General features: G+C 36.6%; 1 long non-coding RNA gene across 1 annotated transcript; it reads right to left on the bottom strand.

Annotated features, from left to right (window-relative positions):
- Nucleotides 1-10,861: 10,861 nt before the first annotated feature.
- Nucleotides 10,862-20,049, bottom strand: LOC115614986. The gene is made up of 3 exons (XR_003993918.1): nt 19,986-20,049; nt 12,126-12,178; nt 10,862-11,717 (listed from the first exon to the last, which is right to left on the bottom strand). It is a non-coding gene; the product is annotated as an uncharacterized LOC115614986 (long non-coding RNA).
- Nucleotides 20,050-21,709: the final 1,660 nt, after the last annotated feature.

Genomic DNA, 21,709 nt, shown 5'->3' with positions numbered 1-21,709 from the left:
ATCACAGCACATAATGCTTCAGAAGCTATAAAGTTAAAACCAGTCTATCTCACTCACTCTCCTTTGTTGTACACAGGCCCTTTTTGAAAGTACCTTATCACATGCTCTTTCTTTCAGGTGGAATGCTATTCTAACCCATATTATATTCTCTTCCCAACCCTCTACCAAAAACTGAAAAGGAACAAAAAGTAGGACAATGCAGAACAGGTCTAGAAAAGGATACAATTCTGCAGTAGATCCAGTAATTTGGATGAAGATTCAGGAAAGTGTAGTAGTGTTTCCAGTATTGTAGTAGATTTCAGTAGTGTGTTTTGTACAGGCTTTCAATGGAGTAGCTAGCAATATGCTCAGTCTCCCTCTGTATCTGTTTTGTGGGCATAATTTGAGGATAATCCATTTTGCGGTAAAGGATATCTGAGAGGCATTGTAGCACAAAGCCATTACTGAGAAGGAAAAATCCAGTGATGTGAAAGTTATGAAAAGAGGCAGGGTTTTTTTTAAAAAAAAACCCTTTTTAAGGCAGGTTGTTCACTCACTGGGTATCTTAGCTCTATGTGAAGTGATCTTGTAGTTAAAGTCACTGACTTTATAGTTAAATACGACATATTCAAAAGCCCACTGCACTTAAACACTTCTGAATATCTATGTTCTGTATCATTTCATGCAATAGACAAAGAGTAAAGTAGTTGCTACAGTCTTATTAATTTTCTGATTTCTTTTTCCCTCAGTTGACTGTTGAAAAACATTTTGTTGTCCTTATTCAATTTATCATATATAGCCCCAACTTCATTCCATCTTTGTTAGCTCAGCATTTATTCAGAGATCTAAAGTACTCCTAGGAGGAGATAATCATACTTTTCTTTTTGGCAGGAGCAGAAATGGCCAGGAAGTGAACCTCAGAACTGCAGAGAGGGTATCAGTGGAGTCTAATACCAAAAATTCAGCATTGCAGTGAAGACAGTAAACAAAACCTGATGTCATTTGTATAGAAATGGCTACACCAAGATATTTCCTTAGTGAAAGACTTTTTCATCACTGTTCTGCCTCTGGTGACCTACATTCTCAAAAGTCAAAATAAAAGATAAGAAGTTTACCAAGGCTACCCACAAAATAGAAGAAGCCCTTCAGGTACTCACAGCAATTAGCTTTGGGAATCTGAGAAGCTGGGTACTCTTTTGTTCAGTTTAGCTTAAATTACTTTGTGTCAGCAGATATGAAAACATATGAAGCATTTCTTAAACTCACCAATTTGTTCATCTCAAAAGTTGATGACTGTGCCTGGCACTAAATTCCACAATATTTTCTTTGTGTAAAAGTAAGAATTCTTTTACTACGACATTTCATAACAGACTGCTGTTAAACAAGTGTTCATTGATTGGGAAACAAAGTGATATGTAGATTTGTGTTAAAACTAAGTGATTGTTATCCAAGCAGGTACCACATGTCATCTTGGCTAGAGACAATAATAGAAGCCTATCCAACAGTCTTAGTTGTGATACTTTCTTTTCTAGCAGCGTTAAAACAAACAGAGCTTTTTCAGACCTCATCTCATCAGTGTGAATACACGCTGGTACCACATGTGGACTTACTCTAATTCAGCCTAGAATCAACATGTGAAGTTCTAGCCCCACTAAAACTAAGAGTTTTACCACTAACATAAAAGGAATTAGCATTTGATTTACAATTCCCTTACTTTTTCGTGTAGTGTTACTAAATAAAGCCATAAAAAGTAAGTTTAAAAACAGAGCAAAACGAAAGCAAAACTGAATCTGTTCTGTACTTCTTAGGGAGCATGTGTTCAACATGACAAAAAGCAAAGGGCCAAATACAATAAAGGTTCTCATATTCTGTGTTATTGATTTAGGTCTAATGTCATATTTGGCCACTTAGTGCTTATTTGGATAGATGAGTCCTGCTCTTAATTTAGGCCTTCATCTATTACAGACGTAAGCCAAACAACTACAAAATATGAAGCAAACAGTCAACTAGAGTAAAATCAGAGTATTTTCTGGCCAATAATGAAAGCTAATACAAGAATCCTTTTTGCTATCCAATGGAGGTGAAGAATGTTCTTTTCACAGTAAAAGGCACAGACATACTCTTTGTCAAATTTTGATGAAGCTGCTCAAAATATCCTTGTTTTCAGGTGTTTATATTAGGCTTCTTCCACAGCTCATTCTGTCCATAAATAAGACAAACACTCAGCAAGAACACCTCAGCTTCCTTCCAGACACCTCTCTGGTCTCCAGCCTCCTTGCTGCACGTTATATTCAGTCCCATTGGTGAGGACAGTTGGAGCAGGAGGCTGGGGTCAGTGCATTGTCATTCTCCTTTTCTTTTGCCGCTACTTGTTTCTTACTCAGATGAAACGGCATGGGCTCCTCCAACCGTCACAGGACCTTTTGAGTCATACCTCCCCCTGGGTCTTCTCTCTGTCTGTTATCTGAGCTATGCCTGACCTCCTCCTACACAGGTCACCCCTGCAGCGCAACCACTACCAAAACCTTGACAGTCATGCTCAGCGGAGGGAACCATGTGTAGCCAAGAATATCTGAATGGTCAAATTTAAGTTGCTGATTTTTTGCCAACATCTGTTAAGTAGGTACAGTGACACAGAAGGGGTGAAGAGCCATATAGCTTTGTTTAAAATTTCCTATTTAAAAAAACACAGATAGTTTCCAAGGGCTAGTTTTAGGACCTACCTATCAGTGAGAACACTTGTTTTCTAGTAGAATTCCTTTTCTCTTCCCCTAAGTGAATGCCCCTGCCTCTGTCACCACCCAACCTCAGCACCAAAGATTACAGGACTGTGCTGGCAGCAACTTACTAATCTACACTTTTGTGGTCCTTCATGCTATTAGGAGTTTGGTTCTGACCCCTGAATCAAAAGAGAAGTCCATACATACATAACCCATCACACTGGAGAAGAACTGTAAGCTATCTCTGGAACCTTCAATTCTTCCCAGGGTGCATTGACTTTCTACTAGTTTCATCTCTGTATTCAAGTCAGTTAAACTTCCCTGTCCCACAGCATCAGGGTGCCAATGAAAAGAGAGGAGGGAGAACTGATAAGTCTCCATATGCTGGCAATTAGCACATCGGGATTCCAAGCCATCAGAGGGAGGCCAGTTAAGCCCCTGTAGCACATGAATGTCTTTTAGTGTTACATTTCAAGCTTTAGCAAGTCTTCTGAACATGTAGAAACAGATGTCTCATCACTGGGCATTGCCTTCTAGCATGAACAAAACATATTACTCTAGTATCTGGAAACATCCCCTTGTTTTCCATTTCCCCAGACAGCAAAGTACTGATGAATGCAGTCTTCCAAAGGTAAACACCTGTAAAATGTGTAACATGGGCAAGTGATCCTCTCTCCTTTAAACTGTGGAAGAGCCAAATTCCTTTGCTAGGTTACCCCTGTGAAGAATTTTTGTTAGTGGCTAAAACATGTCTCATGCAAGATTTCAGTCCACATTATTGCAAAGTTACAAGCTACTGGAAATTTATTGTTATGAAAAGTACTGTACAGTTTATGGTTGCTGCTTATTACAAATAAAGCACATGTTAACTTCTTCACAGTCATAAAATGGAATGGGAAATAGAGCCCATATCTTCTGGGCACAGTCCCATAAAAGAAAAGGTAAGAATGTGGTGAAATTTTTTTTTATTTTTTTTTTAATTAACAATACAAGATTAACTAATTCTCCCCTTTTCATTTCCTTAGCTGTCCACACATATGCAGTAGCTTATGTTTTTCTTCATATCACAACTAAATGCAGGTTCTTCCATTAGATATTTACATATGACATTAGATATGAGTGTATGAACGACAAACAGGAGGGTAAGTCTGCCTCTTACTGTTTCCATCCCAATTCACTCCTGTGAAGCAAAGACCCTACACAGGAAATTAAAAATCTTCACTCAGCAAAGAGCAGCACAGAATTTCTTGTAAACCAAGCAAATAAAGAAATAATAGAAGAAAAAGGTGGTGAAGAAATGAAGAAATGTTTAGAGGTTAAATTGCACTATTTGAGAAATAATGTTATGTTACATTCTATTTGTAGCAGACAAAAATAGATTTATCCTGATAATCCTGGTAATTTGCTAAGCAAGAGCCTGTTTTACATGTATCTAGAACAGACCTGACGGTGCAGTTGCCTCATGTAAGCCACTATGAGAGAAATCCTCAAAAGCTTTTGGTGATTTTGCACAGGAGAATTTCATATGCATATCCTATATGTCTCTGGCTACCCAGTTAACCATTACAGATTAAAACCAAACACTGATTCAAAATGGCCAAAGTCTATGGAAAAATTCTCAAATTTAGATCAGCCAGTTCCAAGCATACAAAACAGCAATACTTTGTACAATCTCCAAGAAATTCAGTTGCTTGGAAGAAACTCTAAATTATTGCATTTTCCTCTTTCTATTTTCATATGACTATCCTTCAAATTCTTCAGCAGAGTAGTACAAATTAAAACGAGTACAAAGCTTTGAGTTTTTACTTTCTTCATCTAGTTCTTTTAATTATTTGTTACAGACTTTGTTAAAATAGTCCATTTTTCCACAAGGCTAAATACTGAAATTGTAGAAAGTTGGATTAAGGAAATAATTATATTTAAATTATAATTAAAGAATTAGAATTTATTCTCCTTGCATTTTTTTCCTTAAATACCAAACAACAAGGCAATTACAAAAATTGTCAGCAAAAAAACCACTGCATCTAGAACATATTGCAGAATATCAAAACCTGTACCTTGTAGATGGACTTCAAAATCTGACAAGAACTAATGCATAAATGGTAAGGTGAATGAATGCATTTGGATATATAGTTTAAAGGTCCTGGACTGAAAATCTGTACTCAGTTTTGATACATATTACATTTTGTTTGGGAATATCACCAACAAACAAACAGATCATAAATATTGTCAAATAGTTCCAACCACTAAGTAATTGTTGGGTTACATACCTTTCACTCATATCTTCTCAGTATTACATGACATAACTTGCTCTTCTTCTCAGATTATATAGTATATGCACACAAAGGCCCAAACGTTTTATACATGTTTGTGGGAACATAGCAAACAAAAGCTGTGCTGTTCAAAAAAGATAGATTAAACTTCTCCAGCTATAATCTCAACACACACGCACAAAAATGTTAACGTAATAAAGGAATGGAAAACGTTTTTCAGGTGCATACACATTGCAGGTGGTTTTAAAGACTAAAAGAAACCCAAGCATTGACAATAAGCCGCAGAAAAGCTGAAGCATGTGTTTTCCATGTTACAGGTCCTTACCATGTCTAATTTGTTCAGAAAGCTAGTTAATAAAATAAACACATAACTTTATTAAGCAACAGGAGATATGCACTGGAATACAGCAGTAAGGATAATATTTAAAAGAAAATCTCCCCAAGTATATCTTTCATTACCATGAAGGCTATTTAAAATATACATCTTAATCAGAATGCTAAAAAGATATAAAATAGGATATGGAAATATTGTGCAAGATCAAATGGGGCATATAACTCAACTGGTACAAGAGTGGTAAGAACTGCTACTAATTACCAAATGGAATTCTTCAGAATATAAAATTCCATTATTCCATTTCATATACACACACTCATTAGAACTGGTAGGAAAATGAAAAAGATTTAAAATAAATTTGATCACATCCTGGTTCTCTTTCAAACTAACAAACATTTTGAAAACTAAAAAAGACTTCTGAGCAAAGAAATTAATTTTCACCACTGGCTCATTTTGCAATCCAAATTAGTCCATTTCAATTCTTTGAACCTTTAAATGGTAACTTTCTCAAAGGTCCATTGAGAAGTTTGCTAAAAAATTTGTTACTAATAATATAAATTAAATTTCCCTTGAGAAACATTGTGGAGTGTATTCAGATCAATTGTAAAATAACCTACTGCCTGGAAAGGCCTTCTTGAGGTCGTGTCATTCCACACTTATGGCAAAAGCAGAGCTAAGCTCAGTGCTCAGGGTTTTATTCACTCCAGTTCTCTGCTATCTCCAAAGACAGACCTCCCTGTGGAACCTGTTGCAGGGCTTAGCTACTCTCACTCTTACTAATTTCTCTGGGAAACCTTTCCATTTGGAAAGTTGTCGATACATTTTTATATTCAGGACGTGGGATGCAAAAGTCCATATTCCTAGAACTGAAACAAACTTAACCACAAGCACAGGAAGTCAAAACATTCTTAAAATGTTCTTAAAACTTTGTATTCAGACTGGGAGTCCACAAGAGAGATTACTGAAATAAAAAAAATGACACAAGGTTAAATATAATTACAACTAGTACTTTGTCAAACAATGGAAAACTTAAAATGACGGTCAGGATGAAATTTCACATATGGAGAACCCTAAACAGTGATCAAAAGACAGCAGTGATGCCTACACCATTACCTGCTGGACAGGAGTACGTGCCTGACAATTTTAGTGAATAGGACTAGATGGGAAATCCAGGCAATTCTTGCATGATACTACTTACAGTGCCTTCACAGTTCTGCTTGAACAAGGAACCTAAATGTCTTTGCTCCATTTCAAAGGAGCCTAAATGTCTTTGCTCCATTTCAAATGTACTCCTCTTTTAAACGCATAAAAACCCCTGGGTAGCAACAAGGAAGAGCTGCGTTTACATGAGGCCAGAGCCTGCCTGGTTTGTATGACCAAATTCACCCTCTCATCTTATCTACTGTAGCACCCTGACAGGCAGGGAAAACCCCTCTCCCAAAGGAACACTGTGGTCAATTCATTTTTTTTTCTTTTGACCCAACTTAGAAGTGATTCGAAAGCACATTATGTCATACTGTAAAGCTGCTTTTTCACAAACTGCTCGGCTGCCAGTCTGTGACAGCCCGAGTCCTTCCCAAAGGCAACAAAGCAGACAATATAATCTGCTTCATCATGCCCTCAGCATACTAATGTTCAGGAACAGAATAAACATACAAATGCATGTTTATTATTTCCCCACAGAATTCATTTTAAGCTAAAATACTGAAACACCCCCCCCCAAACCAAAACCCCAACCGAAAACAGCAAACCCATGAAGACAACAATAACTGCAAAAAGAAGGCAACACTTTTCTCCCACATAATGATTTGAAGGGGTTTGATAAGAGCTCAATGAAGTTTTTCTGTCATTTAAAGAAAAAGAATGTGCAGCATGGCACAAAAATGTAACACTCCTGTCAAAGGTAGTGTAAGACAGATTTTAAGTAAAAGGGGGAGGCAGGGAAGGCAAGAAGTATCTCACGTGGAAAAACATGAGTGTGCTTTTGCACAAAGATATTTCTCCAGTTAAGCACACTTTGGGGCTTTGGAAGCTTGCACATGAAGTATATGGCTCCTTATAGAGCATCCCTTTATCAGTGGACATTAATAATAAAGTAATTCTGACAGAAGTCTGCATGCTCTTCCCAACCAGCTCTAGACGGATGGCCACGAGTATGTCTGGAAAATCCATTAAAAAAGGCAGCAGATAAGGGCAGGAGAAAAGAAAGTGAGTTTCCATTTTCAGGATTGCCAGATTTTTACCTCAAGAAAACAGCAAAATTAATGTGATACACTCACTTTTTGAACTGGTACAAATTCTCACCCTGTTTAGTTGGATAAATGTTGGTGTGAAATAAATCCCACTTCTTCACCTTTAAAATACAGATAGCTGAATCTTTGGACATAATTTGAAGAAAGATGTTTTGCTTCTTTACATGCTATTTTAGAGCTCTGAATTTGTTCCAAGATGAAGTACGCAGTCCCTGTTTTATTATTTTCTTGCTAGAAGTTAGTAAAAATGTCAGTACAAGCATTCCGTAGGGGGATTGTGTAGCCCTGGAAGGGTTTGCTGAAAAGGTTTGGTATCTTCAGCCCTGGAAGTTTTCAAACCTCAGTTAGGGAAGCCTCCAGCTGACCTAGGTGGTCAGACTAGTTAATCTCCAGAGATCCAGCATTTCTGTGACCCTTTGTAAACAGAAAAAATGTTATGAACAACAATGAAACAAGGAAGAAAAATATGGTACAGGCATGGGAAGAGAAAGTCTGACTGAAAAACCAGAGAATTTCACATAACTCTCATGTTGGCACCTTTGAGCCTCCAGGAACAGATACAGATTCTCTTACATCTAGGGTTTAGTTAGTTTGACAAACAAATTCCTGATAAGACTAGGAAGTGGTAATGTCAGCTATTTTTAGCCACATCTGTACAGACAGGAGCTCTTTTGGAACTGAACTTCGTGACTTAACACCTCTGTTACCACATGATTTGTCATGACTGCTCATAAGGAATTGGACCATTTTTCTGGCTTAGGATTTTAAGGAAACTATAGGAACTTAAATCTTCAGTAGCCTTCTTGCAGAACCGCTTGGTTTCTGATGGTGGTTCCTTCAATCTACTTTTTCAGAAGAATATTTTTAAAGAATTATGAATATTGTAACATTAGGGGTGGTTAGAGTATCTTTCTGGTAGAATACTCAGTTTGGTGTTCCTTGGTACTCTTTCATTAGTTCCTGTCAAAGCAGACAAGGATTCTCCTGGACTAATGTTCTGCCTCCTTAGCACTGGTCATTTATATTTCCAGTTTACCTTCATATTGCAATACGGTTATAATTCACATACAGTTGCATGAATGTTTGAAGCCTATTTACAGACATTTTATGTTCATCTAAAACAGGACACTAATAAGTTACCGATAGCAGTAGAAGTTGCACCCTGTACTTGTCCATTAAACAGCTTTCCTTTCAAGTCCCTACTGAAACAGGGACCATGCTGTTTGGTCATTCACATGTAGGTCACATTATGACTCTAGTCTGTAATTCTTGTAATTCTTCTTTTCAAATAGTTCAGTTGCCTAAGCAAATGGAATAGATAAATGAATAAGGATCAGTCGTGCTCTCTAACACAAATGTTAGAGATCGCTATGACAGATTCACAACTACAAACTTTATTAAAAGTTTCATACTAGCTGCCCTTTATACTGACCATATGGAGCAGCTTAGGTACCTTAAATCAAGTGAAGTGACTTCCTGAAAGACACTTCCTGAAAGTGACCAGTTGTGTCGTAATTTTTCATTTCTGCCCTCATGCTTGGACATAGGCAGGAAAAGAGCACAGCCAAGGAGGCATACTAATCAAATGATTCTTAATAGCCATTTCTAGAACATCTACTGCTCATGTAAAAACAAGAATAATCCTGAGATTTCTTTATCACAAACCAGAAATCTGGGGGCAATATACCTGCCAGAACAGAGGAGCCATGGCAAGATAACTGCAAGGTGTTGGTCAGAATCAACTTTTTAAGATAGTATCTTTCAAAGAAGCTTAATTTATTGATGAAGATTTTTTATCTTAATGCCAATGCATTACTGTAATGAAAAATTGAGAAACACACTAAAGCATTTTTAACCAAAATATACTATCTAGCTTATTTTAAAAACTCCTATTGCACATATATTTCTCAGTTTTATAAAAGTCACAGTCTTGTCACTTCAAGATTTCAAGAACTGTGCAGGTCACTACACTGAATGGTTATAACAAGCCAATGGATTCAGAGCAATTAGATTTCTTGGGGAGCTTAAAGCCCTGTGGCCTGTTCTGGTCCTGACTGCTGGTAGAAAAAGAAAGTACAGCATGTCAAATGCAACTAAGCAGCTACCTAGCTTAGAATACAGCCAACAGCTAGACTGATGAGTTTGTTCAGATCATGAACAAACAAGGTTTAACATTGAAGACATGGGATCATAATTACCAAGTAGAGGAAAATAAAAGCCCAAAAGAGCATTTTGGTGACTTCTTCTTTTTTGTTGTGTTGATTTGTTTTAGTCTTGTTTCAAGCACAGAGCTTAGGGATTTTTCAAGAAAAAACTTTTGCTTGCTTGCTTTGTGAGCTCCTAGGACACTAGCTGTTTGAGTTAACTGAGAAGGGGCGGCCTCCTACAATCCACAAGCACAGATGAGGGCAATGAGATGTGTGATCTGGTTGTCCAGTGACTACATGGTTAAATGGCTGCTTCTTTTAATGCAAGAAGCAAGCAGCCAGCCTTGTTCTAAAGAGTAAAAGCTTCTCTTTCCTGCAAAGACATTGTGCCTACAGCAGCAAGTTATCTCATGGAACGACATGTTTCCCTTAATTATAGTCAATAAAATGAACGTAAGCAAGGCAGATTTTCATGCCTACCCCTCAAATGAGTCATTCACAGGTGTAACAGTTCATAATGAAATTCAACATCCTGATGGTTATATGGGCTGCATAAGATTTTTTTCTCTGCATTAATTTTCTGAGACAGTTCTGATCAGATAAGTGCTCAGGGTATAGTCTTTAACCTCGTTGTCAAGAAAAGCAAAGATATGCAAACCGTAACCGTCTGACACAGTTATGCTCTGTGATATCAAGCACCCTAGCAACTGGGATCTACAAACAGCAGCTGGAAAACACATTCTCCTTATTATTTCACTGAATTATTGTTTTTACAATGAGACTACTGCATTCATTTACAGGGATTTTCTCCTTCCCTCCGCCCCCCCCGGGTAAACAAGTCTCATTACAAAGCTCAAAAGACAAATTATTTCAAATATAGATGAACAATTTGGACTTGGAGATCTGCCCTGTAACAATGCAACAGAACACAAGGCCTTATCTCTGTTGGGTAAGGAATGATGTCAACAGTAGCCATGTTAACAAAGAGGTCAATAATGACTAGTAAACATAACCCAAACAATTGAGTAAGTGAAGGGTAAGCCATTCAGGGGCTGGTGCAGAAGAGGGGCTAATGCTTTTACAAGGCCTTTAAAAAAGAGTTCTTCACTTCGTTGTATTGAGAACACGCAAAGCACAAATAGAGAGTTAGCTGGACTCTTTTTTTTTTTTTTTTTTTAATAATCATAGAGAAATCATCATTCTCTTTACATACAATCCACAATAATCCACTTCCAGACACTGCTAACCCGAACAACTCAGCATAAAAAATGGGCAGACTGGTATCTCGGATGTACAAATATTCCCAGCAGCGCTTTGTGAGAGACAGAATGTATGTACACAAGAGAAAATTAACATTTCTACCAAGTCAGCAAAAAGGCGAGCTATATAGAAACACCATGATCTCAATAGGTCACAATACAGTGCAACAATAAACAGTTCATTAAAAAATACTAAAGCATAAACCAAAATCACAAGCAACTGTTTCTTTATTTTCTGATCTCCCTTGGACAATTCTTGAAAAAGTTTGTTGGCTCACTGATTTTATTTAATGCTCTTGATAAATAATTCTTCCTTCCAAGCACCTTGCCCATACCTCGAGGGTACTGGGCAAAGGCTGCTTTTAAGGACAGTGCTAAGAAAAATGTTAAGGTAAATGCTCCTCATTACTGTTCTCCCTTGCAGACTTCATCTGAAGACTATGAGAAGTATTCATATCAAGTAACTGGATTTTCTTAATGAGTCTCTATCTAAACAAGTATCAATAAATGCCACCACTGAAAATAACAGATCTTCATTTTTTTATTTAACCTTGTATTCTTTAAGGGCTTTGCCAATCATGCTGTACAGTTCTGCACCTGACAAGCGCCTTTCCCTATGAAAAAGAAATAAACTCTAACAGTTGCCACACAAAGATGTTATGATATCCATGTGATACATACCTTCACACCGATGAATACACCTTAATGCAGCTGTTCTATGGGGGGTTGCAGTTTAAACTCCACTAACTCCTTCTGGAATGATAAAATCTACATTTCAGTGCCATTTTTTGACAAATCATTCTGCTGTTATCTAGTTTGCAGGCAATTTTTCTGAAGTGCAAGTATGTATGCCAAGAAAAGAATCCTGAGAATCAGCTAAAACAAAAAAAACAGCCTTTAAACCCAATATCTACTCCATCTCAGAATTTTTCACCAAAATTCTGTAAAAATGCTTATTTGCTTCTTGGTTTGTGGGAAATATGGGTGCTATAGTTGAACAACAAACAGATGATTCCATGATGTATTTACTTGAAATACTGTCAGAAATCCACACCTTGCACTAACAGATCTGACTCAGGGATTTACCCTGAGGTATACATTACCTGGGGGGCGTGGGGGTGGGGATCAAACAACAAAAAGAAATGCACAAAAAACCCTTACCAAACAAAATTTTATTCTAGGTCCAATGTTGAAAAGGAAGACATTGGGAATTCCTATAAAAGTAATTAAAGGAAAAAGTCATTAAGAAACAAAGAAAGTTAACACTGGTTTGTTCAGTTTGTTGGTAGGATGGTTGGTTGGTTGGTTGGTTGGTCGGTTTTTCCGGTGTAAACTGTCCTGAATCTCAGCAGATACTACCTGAAGTGCTACAGTTAGCCAATCATCACACGTATTTACAAAAATAGGTGCAGAATTAAACAAATTATCAGCAATTTTCAATTCAATGAATATTCCAGCCACTTAGACCTTGGCAGAAAGCCAAACAAAGACTACAAAAAGCAAGGCAACAAAGAAAGTACATGCTTACAATCTTGAAGATATTACATTAGTCATGTAATATGACTAATTGGTGCAAATGGTGCAATATGACTAAATGGTGCAAATATCTAAATAGACATCTAAATAGTGAAGAAATTAATTGTGCTCCTTGACCCAATCAAAGAGGCTTGAACTGAGAATGCTCAAAGCATGCTTTTACTGTCTGTAGCCTGCTGACAAATTCTTTGGACTCTGCTAGTGCACAAAGTGCGCAAGTGACTTCTGCATTATTTGTTCCTTAAGATAATATTTCACTAGGGTTGATCAGGGCTGGAAGCCTCTTGCAGATCTTACTGCCAGCTTTAGAAACGCAGTTCAACATCAACGAATGAAACCTAAAGGAAAGACCCTGCAATCGAACCTTATTCTTAGTTAGGTATCTCCAGATCTTTCTCACTGAAGTAACTACTTGCTCCACCCCATTCCACTGAGTCAGCAGTTTTTGTCCAGGTCTGTGGCAGAAGTGACTGATGACAGGTAAAGTGTCACAGAACCCACTAGAAATTTCAAAAAACAAAGATCACTTCATGCAAACAGCTGGACAGTCAGAGGAGGACAGTGACCACTAACAACTCATGATAGTTTAGGGACATTAACATAGCAAACTCAGCTGTTCATTTGGTGGCAGTCTGGCTGCAGACAACAGCCTTTAATGCGGGGGACTGAGGTGCATATCCATTCTTTTATTCTCACAGCAGTTATTTCCCAAGCTAAACATACTGGAATGGGTCACACAAAAGTCCCTATTACAAACATGCAAACAAAACCATCTACCTCTAGTCCCACCAATTTTTCATCAGCATGGAAAGAAGTCTCCCTTCTAATTCCTCTTAAGGCAATAAAGAGCCACACGATCACTCTGTTTTGCACAAGGTTTTAATGAAGCTCAGTGAGACTGAAATGGCTCTTCTGGTACTTAAAGTCAAGCAGAGAAACCCGGTTTTTATCCTCATAATATAGAAAATTGATCTTCTTGGTTCCATCACCATAAATATGTGGAGTAGAAAAAGTAGCAGGGAAAAAGGCAGACTGAACTACAGGATACTCTCGAAGGTGCCTGATGCCTCCATAAGAATTTTGGATTTGCAAGTTTTAAGTACTTTAACAAACATTCTTACAAATGTAGTTTACACTTACTATGATTAACCTCTTCATTTAAGCTCAAGACTGTGATCTAAAGATCAGCAAAGTTTATGATTCTTGTTCATCAGCAGAACAGGAAGTAGCTGCCAGACTTAAGGTTTTTAGGGAAGTGGACTTGTTCCCCAGCCAGCCAGGCCTTCTTAGTATTCAAATTGTTAATTAATGAAATGCATTAATTTAAAAGTGTATTTATCACCTGCTCAAAGCTCTTACCTATTAGGTATATCAATGATCGAAGTATACGTTCATTTTAGTGTGGGATAAAATACATTCATTTTAGGGGTGTGTGTGTATGAACACACCCACAATCTATCACAATACCCTCCAGCCAAATATGGAAAAGGACAAGACAGTTCTTATCTCTTGCAGCAACTCAGGTTGCAGAAACAAGTTTGGCCACTTCTTTACATAGGCATCTGTAATCTGCAGGGGCAACAATGCCCCCCTCCCCACAAGCCACATGAAATTTCTAGATGAACAAAACAATCGTAAAACAGAATGAAGGCTATGAAAGGAAGGTATAACTACCTTTCTTCAGGAAATACCTATATGACCACCCACTGCAGCTTCAAAGTTAAAAGAACATGTTCTGAATGAAACAGCATTTACCGAATACTATACTTGTGGTTTCCAGACTAAATATTTTTTCCTACATAAACATTTTAGTCTTGAATCAAAGATCTGGAGAGAAGTGAATTCACCTGCTGCTTCAAACCCAATTGTAAGAAGAACACGCAGAACCTGTTACAATTCCACAGGTTAAAAAGATATGCATTTTTAAATATTAACAAGAAAGTATAGAGCTCAGCATCTGATATGCCAGTATTTTGACAGTGTATGGAAAGCTCTTTGTGGTTATTAATTTCTCATTCTAAAATAATTGTTCAATTCTGTATGTCCTGGACAAGGTACGAAAAAAATCAATGTAAAGCACACAATTTCACTTTCAGCAAAAATAAAAATGTAAAATAAAAATCATGAAAGATTTCTTCATTTTAACAAATGAAATTTCAAACAATTGCCAATATCTAGGAGCAGAATAAATAGCTAACAAACAAGATGGGTCTTCTCAGCATATGAGTAGGAGCAACTTCAAAGATTAGAACGATTTTATTTTGTTGCAATACCCTTGTCCTGTATACACATACATATGAAACAGCCACTACAGATTCTAAGCACAGTGTCTTGGAAAATACCTTGGCAATTCAATTGCCTGCCATAGTAAAACAACAACATCTCTTTGATTTTCTGTGGTATAAAGTGATTTCTTTAGGCTGAAAGGGTCATGGAAAGACTGTCCAAATCTTTTCTGAAAAACCACAAATTATACCTTTTTTTTCTTCTTTTTTTTTCTTTTCCCCCCCTTTTTTTTTTTTTTTACTAAGAGTAACATGAATCCTAATCTAAATTATGAACATACTATTCTGAATTTTGTCTCACTCTTTTGTCTGGATGCAAGCATGCTTTTGTATAGATTTTACATCTTGCTCTCTTGCCACTGCCCTACAATTACTTAGGCAACCATCTTCCAAAGTATTGCTGCCCACAACTCCAGTGTTCTGCATCAAGGCAGCCACCTGTGTCAGACCATTTCAGTACCACAGTGACAAGGGGGAAAAAACCAGCAGACTGGTGTAATAGTAAATGATATGTTTAGCTTCAAATTCTCTGAAGATGAATTTACATTTTTCTAACATTTATGCTAATACCCAGATGATTTTCCATATTCCTCTAACCCTTTATAGAGGGTATTTAACTAAAGAACAAGTATAGTTTGACAGTTTCAAGCCTGGTTTTTAACACAGAAAATATACTCACCTGCTCTCTCACCCTTAGACAAGAAGCTGAAGCATTCTAGGCACTAGAGCAAGGAAAGGTTGCTAATTCACTAAGACAAAAATGCTGAATGTTAACAATCCAGAACATCATGTCCAGCCTGTAGGAGGCTTTTGTTCTGATTTTCTGATTGCTTCCATGGCAGGAAGTTACTTCAGTTGTTGATTTAGAGTTTTCTCAGAACCACGATAGCAACGGAAAAAAAAAAAACCTAAACCTTAGAGCAATTAAGGTTTCTAGCCTTATTAAAAATATTCATTGCCTTATTGTTTTGTGCAATGATCATGAAGTTATGAGATCATGCACATGTTTCCTACTAGGTTGGTTTCAGAATGCTGCATCAGTTTAAGGAAAGAAAAAAGAAAATACAGATTGTTTTTTTTTCTATGCTGTGTAAGTTTTTCCTGTAGCAATAGTTTAAAGCAAAAAAAAAGAAAAAATGCTAAGCTGACTTTTTATACAAGTATGTGAAAGCCAACATAGATGAATCTCATGTTGAATAAGTTATTTTATATCTATCTTCCTCTTCATTCTCTCTCTCCACCTCCCCTGCCTCCCACTTCAAAAAAAATAAGCATGATCTAAACTGAAGCTTGTCTTCATGTTCATAGATCAGGAATTGAACAAATTCAATTAATTTGATTCTGTTTGCAATCAAATCAGAACTTGGTGTCAACTCATAGAATCTAGTAGTCAGCCAGTGAAATTCTCTATTTTGGGCACATATAATCAATGCTTCTTCAGTTTCCCCATATCCTTTATCTAAAATACATTTTGTTGCATATTTTCCAATAGAATATTTTTTCCTAATTTGGAGTATACAAAACCATAGGAGTTCAGAGTTCTTTAAGAAGTTTTAAAAGTAAACAAAAAAAAAAAAAAAGATTAAAATAACAAAAAAAGCACTAAAGAGAGTAATTGCTGAGAATATAACGAAAGAGATTTGGTAGAAGAGCAGCAAAATTACATGGGAAAGAAGGCCAATATATGATAGCCTACAGCTGCAACTTTCAAGATATAGATCTGTAGGCTGAAGAATTTTATTTCTCTTCTTAACTTGCTCCTGTCAGATATTTGCACACACAGATGAGATCACTTCTGAGCTTCCTCTTCTCCAGGCTGAAGAGTTCCATCTCTCTCAGCCTCTCCTCTATGAGAGGTGCTCCAATCCCCTCATCATCCTTGACATCATGTGCTAGAATTGCTCCAGTAAGTGCATGTCTCACTTGTACTGGGGAGCCTGGAACTGGACAGCGCATTACTGTTTCTTGTAATCACAAAAAATACTGAAATATAACATAACATAACAACATAATAAAACAATATATATAGTACCATTTGAACATAAAAATGGATTTTTTTTCTGTTTACCTACCATAAATACATTTTAGCAATAAATCTGATATACAAGGATGTATTGTATACAAGTGCATCTCTCCTATAATACTTGCTATTCCTTTCTTGGTTTTCTAATAATGATTTAGGGGCTCTGGTCTGCGGATGGAGAACTGAACATTTGTCTGTTTGCTTTACTGCAACCACCATGATCTGCACTGCAGTGGTTATACTCTCAAGAGATGCTAACTGATAAAATTTGTAGGGTCAGGAAATGTTAGACATGCCAACAAGAGAAAAAAATTGTTATGCTTACCAGAACACTGACAGAGTTTCTAAATTGGAGCTGCAGTGCATGAATTGAGATCTAGTTAAGAACCTGCATTAGCCTTTTTGACTTTCAGATGTTCAGAATACCAGCAGTGCCAGCTAAGGACAGTAACATGAAGCTGCTTAAGAGTTTGGAAAAGCCCAAAGTAGTTGGGCCTCCAGAAATACCTAAAGTAGACAGACAAGACTGAATGATCTATAATGAAATACTACCAGGTGCGAAAAGGTCAGATACTAGCAAACTTTTGTCGTGTTTGATAGTATTCCCATCCTTGCCTCCACTTTATAAATGGGTAAAGCAGTCAACATAATTAGTGCTACAGCCTGACTACGGAAGAACTAACCCACTACTTGAGAGGAAAAAAAAAAAAAGCTTTCCTCCAAGCATTGTATTAGTCACAATTCTACTTTACTTACAATTCTACTGTACTACTAGACATAACATTGTTCCAATGGCTTACTGTCAGAATTATCTTAGCAACTGTTTTGTAGAAAACAATAATCCATCACACCATTCAGAAAAAAGAGATGTTGCAGATTATCTGGCAGAACTGTATGTTGCAAAAGAGAAATCTCTGTGTTACCGTAATAGTTTGGATTTGGGTTTTTATTTTTTACCTTTGCTGAAGTTTTTACAACTCCTGCACTTTTTTCTTTTTTTTTTAGTGGAATAGAGATTGATTGAGTGCTAAACAGTGCAAAGCTGTTTTAAGTTAGTGCAGATGGTATTTAATTTTTTAGGGGGATTCACAGAGAATACTCCAAGAAAACACAACTCAAGCTTTTCAAGATACTGGTATCTACCTCTTTGTTATAGGAGTTTCTTTATTAGAAAAATTTTAAAAAGCCCTCCTGTTTTTTTTTAATTATAAAATAAAATATGTTCCTCTGATCAATCTGTAAGCCATATCAAGAAAGTATGGCTATATTTTTTCCATCTGTTCAAAAAGCATCAATGGAAATTATAGCCATATCAAGTTTGTTAAAAAAAATCACAAACCAACCAACCAAACTAACAATCCCCCCCAAAACAAAAAACAAAACACAAAGAAGAGAAGCAAAAGAATAACTTTAAAATGGGGAATTATTGCAACATATTTGCATTTTTCTTTGTCTGAAGTACATAGATGTATTACAAATGCTGACATTAGATTCACCCCTACACACACCTCTGCAGGGCTTCAGGTAACAAGAAGTCCATGATGATCTGCTAACTTAGACTGCTGGAAAATTATGTCTACAGCATTATAATTTGGTACAAATACCAACAAACATTTTTGTGTTCATCACAGCCACAATGTTATAATTTTATCAATTAATTTTTAAATCAAGTTACAAGACCATACTGAACTACAACAGGAATATTCCTGAAGAGCATCATAGGTCACTGTTAGCCAGTTTGTTTAGTAGTAAACTTCAACAATGTTGTAGGCCCTGTACACCAGAATGGGCTAGGGCAGTATTTGTTCTGAAGCCTTTCCCAGCATTTCTGGCAGCAGAGTAGTGTGTAAGAACAGTATGCTAGAGATAACCTCCTATGTTATCTCAGTTGCTAAGATATTGCTTGAGTCAGTTAACAATTCAAAGGCCACTATAAATATTTATGTTTTATTAATATTGGCCAAGCCCTAAAACAAAGGAAACACCTTAAAAAAGAGAACCTAAACGTGCAAATAATTTGAAACTGAAGCTACATATTACTGGTTAAGAAAGACGGTGGGTACAAATTAGACCATTAAATCATTCATTGTTGTGACTCAGAGGATTTTAACTTTGTTTTAAAAGAAGCTATGGAATGTTAATCCTCCAAAAATTATGCTGTAATTTCATTCATCAGGAATGATATTACAAGTTTTTGTGTGTCTTATGTCAGAAGCAGTTTAACCTGTATTGCATGAGTTCAATGAGACAGGTTTCACATTGCAGTTCGATGACCAGAAGATAAGAATCATAGAATACCAGGTTGGAAAAGGATCATCTGGTCCAACCGTTCTAGGCAAGCATGACCTAGACAAGATGTCCCAGAACCCTGTCCATCTGAATCTTAATAGTGTCCAGTGTTGGGGAATTCACCACTTACCTGGAGAGATTATTCCAGTAACTGATTTTTCTCATTGTGAAACGTTTTCTTTTGGTGTCCAGTTGGAATCTCCCTAGGAGTAACTTTTGCCCATCACCCCTCATCTTTTCCATGTGAAATTTTTAGATCTGATATCATGCACACTAACTGAATAGAATATAGAATATTTTCAATTTTTTCTTTATATAAATCAAATACACACATGAAAGTACAAGCAGTTTTAGCTTTGTTATATTACATCCATTCAACTCTCAGCTTACCTAAACTTAGAAGTTTGAACTTCATATTTCTTCTGCAACCATACTAAAGATAAGATCTAAAAACATTTCAAAAAATTATACTTGAAGATTTGCACACCTCTAGGACTATTATTAGTAGTAGCAGTATTAGTATTATTATTAGCAGTATTATATTTTCACATATCTTCCAGAAGACAGAACATATATTTGTATAGTGCAACAAAAATGCTCAACTAGTGAATGAGGTACATCATAACGCGTGCCTGTTCAATATATTTCATGCCTTGTTAAGTAAACCCCACTATCTTTCGTGACAGGATATGTACCAGACTAGGGTAGTATGACTGAACTCCTGGAACACAAACCCAGCATGGGCTGTGCTAGTCCATGTGTTTTCACAAGGTACTGAGCTTTGCTTAGCAGGGTAAACAGGCAACCATGCTGGATTAGAAATACCAAGCCTATTCCCATTTCAAGGACTACAGGGATAAAAGACAAGGTTTTGAATTCAGAACCTACCTGGAAAGAAGCAATTCCACCAGGTCACTTCTTTTTTCATGCTTTAGAGTCAGTTATGTGATCCCTGATTTTCGGAACAGTTAATTCCAAAGCCCAGTGATGAGTTAACATTATTCTAAAGCAAACAGAAATTGAAGTAGTTGTCTCAGTAGCAACAGGTAAAGTAAGCAGCAGGCATTCTCTTACTAAGTCCTTATAACATAGTGAAGGAAGTTAGCAAAGATACTCTCTAGTGACTGTAAGAAGGTGAAAAATATACTCAATGCAGGTAATACTTTGGAAGTTGGCTTTAGTTTAACAAGTATGATAAAAATATGACTAAATTTGAGCAAGTTTCATGGCAGACAGGAAAAGGTACATTCAGACACAGTGTAGCAGACTTTAAATAAAGGTCATAGGATTTATAACACTGATAAAAACAGTGCTTTAATCAATTTTGTTCCTTGAAACTGCAAAATTATTTTAAGAAAGGCACATCTAAACATTGAAAAGCAGAATACCTTGTCTCTCATATAAAGAATGAGTTTATAAATTCTAGTAAAAGATATGGAATTTAAAATGCATAGTGCCAGTACATGTAGGAACAACTAGCAATTTTTCTTACTATGGCCAAGCCATTAAAACATACACCCACAAAAAAATCTGAAAACCACAACCCCTGTCCGTAAAAGCCAGAACTTCTTTGTTTCCTTAATCTAATGATTTACAGATCAACTTTTCAGAGATAACCATGTTGATTCTGTATGACATGTTTATGTTTATTTCTGTCGAAGACTGGAACAGGACTATTCAAGTTTTTCTTAGTACATTTTGCACCGCTGGATCAATTGTAGCAGCAAGATGAGAAAGTAAGGTGCTGAAGAAAAAGTAGACCAGTGACTTGTGTAACAACAAGTTAAAAAGGCATCAAGTGTTTTAACAACAAACTGTCACTCAAAGGAAAACAAACTGTGATTGAGCATGTACCTCTTCTAACAGTTTTTTATCATATGACTTAAAATGTTTGTTTTATTGATAAGAGCTTCATTATCATCAAGGAAGAGGGAAAACATCAGGTAGCACAGCTAATCTTTGTCCTGTGCAAGACCTGTGTTCATTTTGCACCTTCCCCTCTCAACTGGCAAGAGTGTATCTCAATATTATGAAGGGAAAAAACATTTTTTCAGATTTTTTTAATAATTATTGACTGAAAGATAAATATTACTCTCTGTTCTTCCTCAGAACTTATGTAACCTGTGGCATGCCACAGAATTGTGTGAATTAAAAATCTGATGAACAGTATTAGGAACTAATCAAACCCTACTACAATCTTCTTTCTTTCACCTCTTTGAAGGCTCCTCCCTTGAATCAAATCCAAATGTGACAAGGTCAGCGTGCCTTCCTCAGAACAGGAAATACATCTGCAGTCTAAAAAGAACCTCAAGTTCCATTCTCTTCCCAGACTCAGTAGAATTACATCCTAAGACAATAATTTACAACGAAATGTTCTCTAATGTCCGTAAATATATGAACTGCCTTCCTCAGAATTGGATGCTACCAGGTGATCTTTACAAGTCTCACCAGTCATTGTTAGCTGGTGCAGAGAAGGCCAGGGGAAAAAAGGCGCATTACCATTAAATTTTTATTGCAGAGGCCCAAGAAAAAAGTCACACACAGAAGCTGTCCAAATCTTCATTCATAGTTTGCCTCCATTCTTCAGAAAGTTGTTCTCTCCCCGCCAGCTT

This window comes from Strigops habroptila, chromosome 1, assembly GCF_004027225.2.
Source record: "Strigops habroptila isolate Jane chromosome 1, bStrHab1.2.pri, whole genome shotgun sequence".
Taxonomy (NCBI): domain Eukaryota; kingdom Metazoa; phylum Chordata; class Aves; order Psittaciformes; family Psittacidae; genus Strigops; species Strigops habroptila.
Note: the sequence above shows the minus strand (reverse complement) of the source record. Positions and strands in the feature narration are given on the sequence as shown.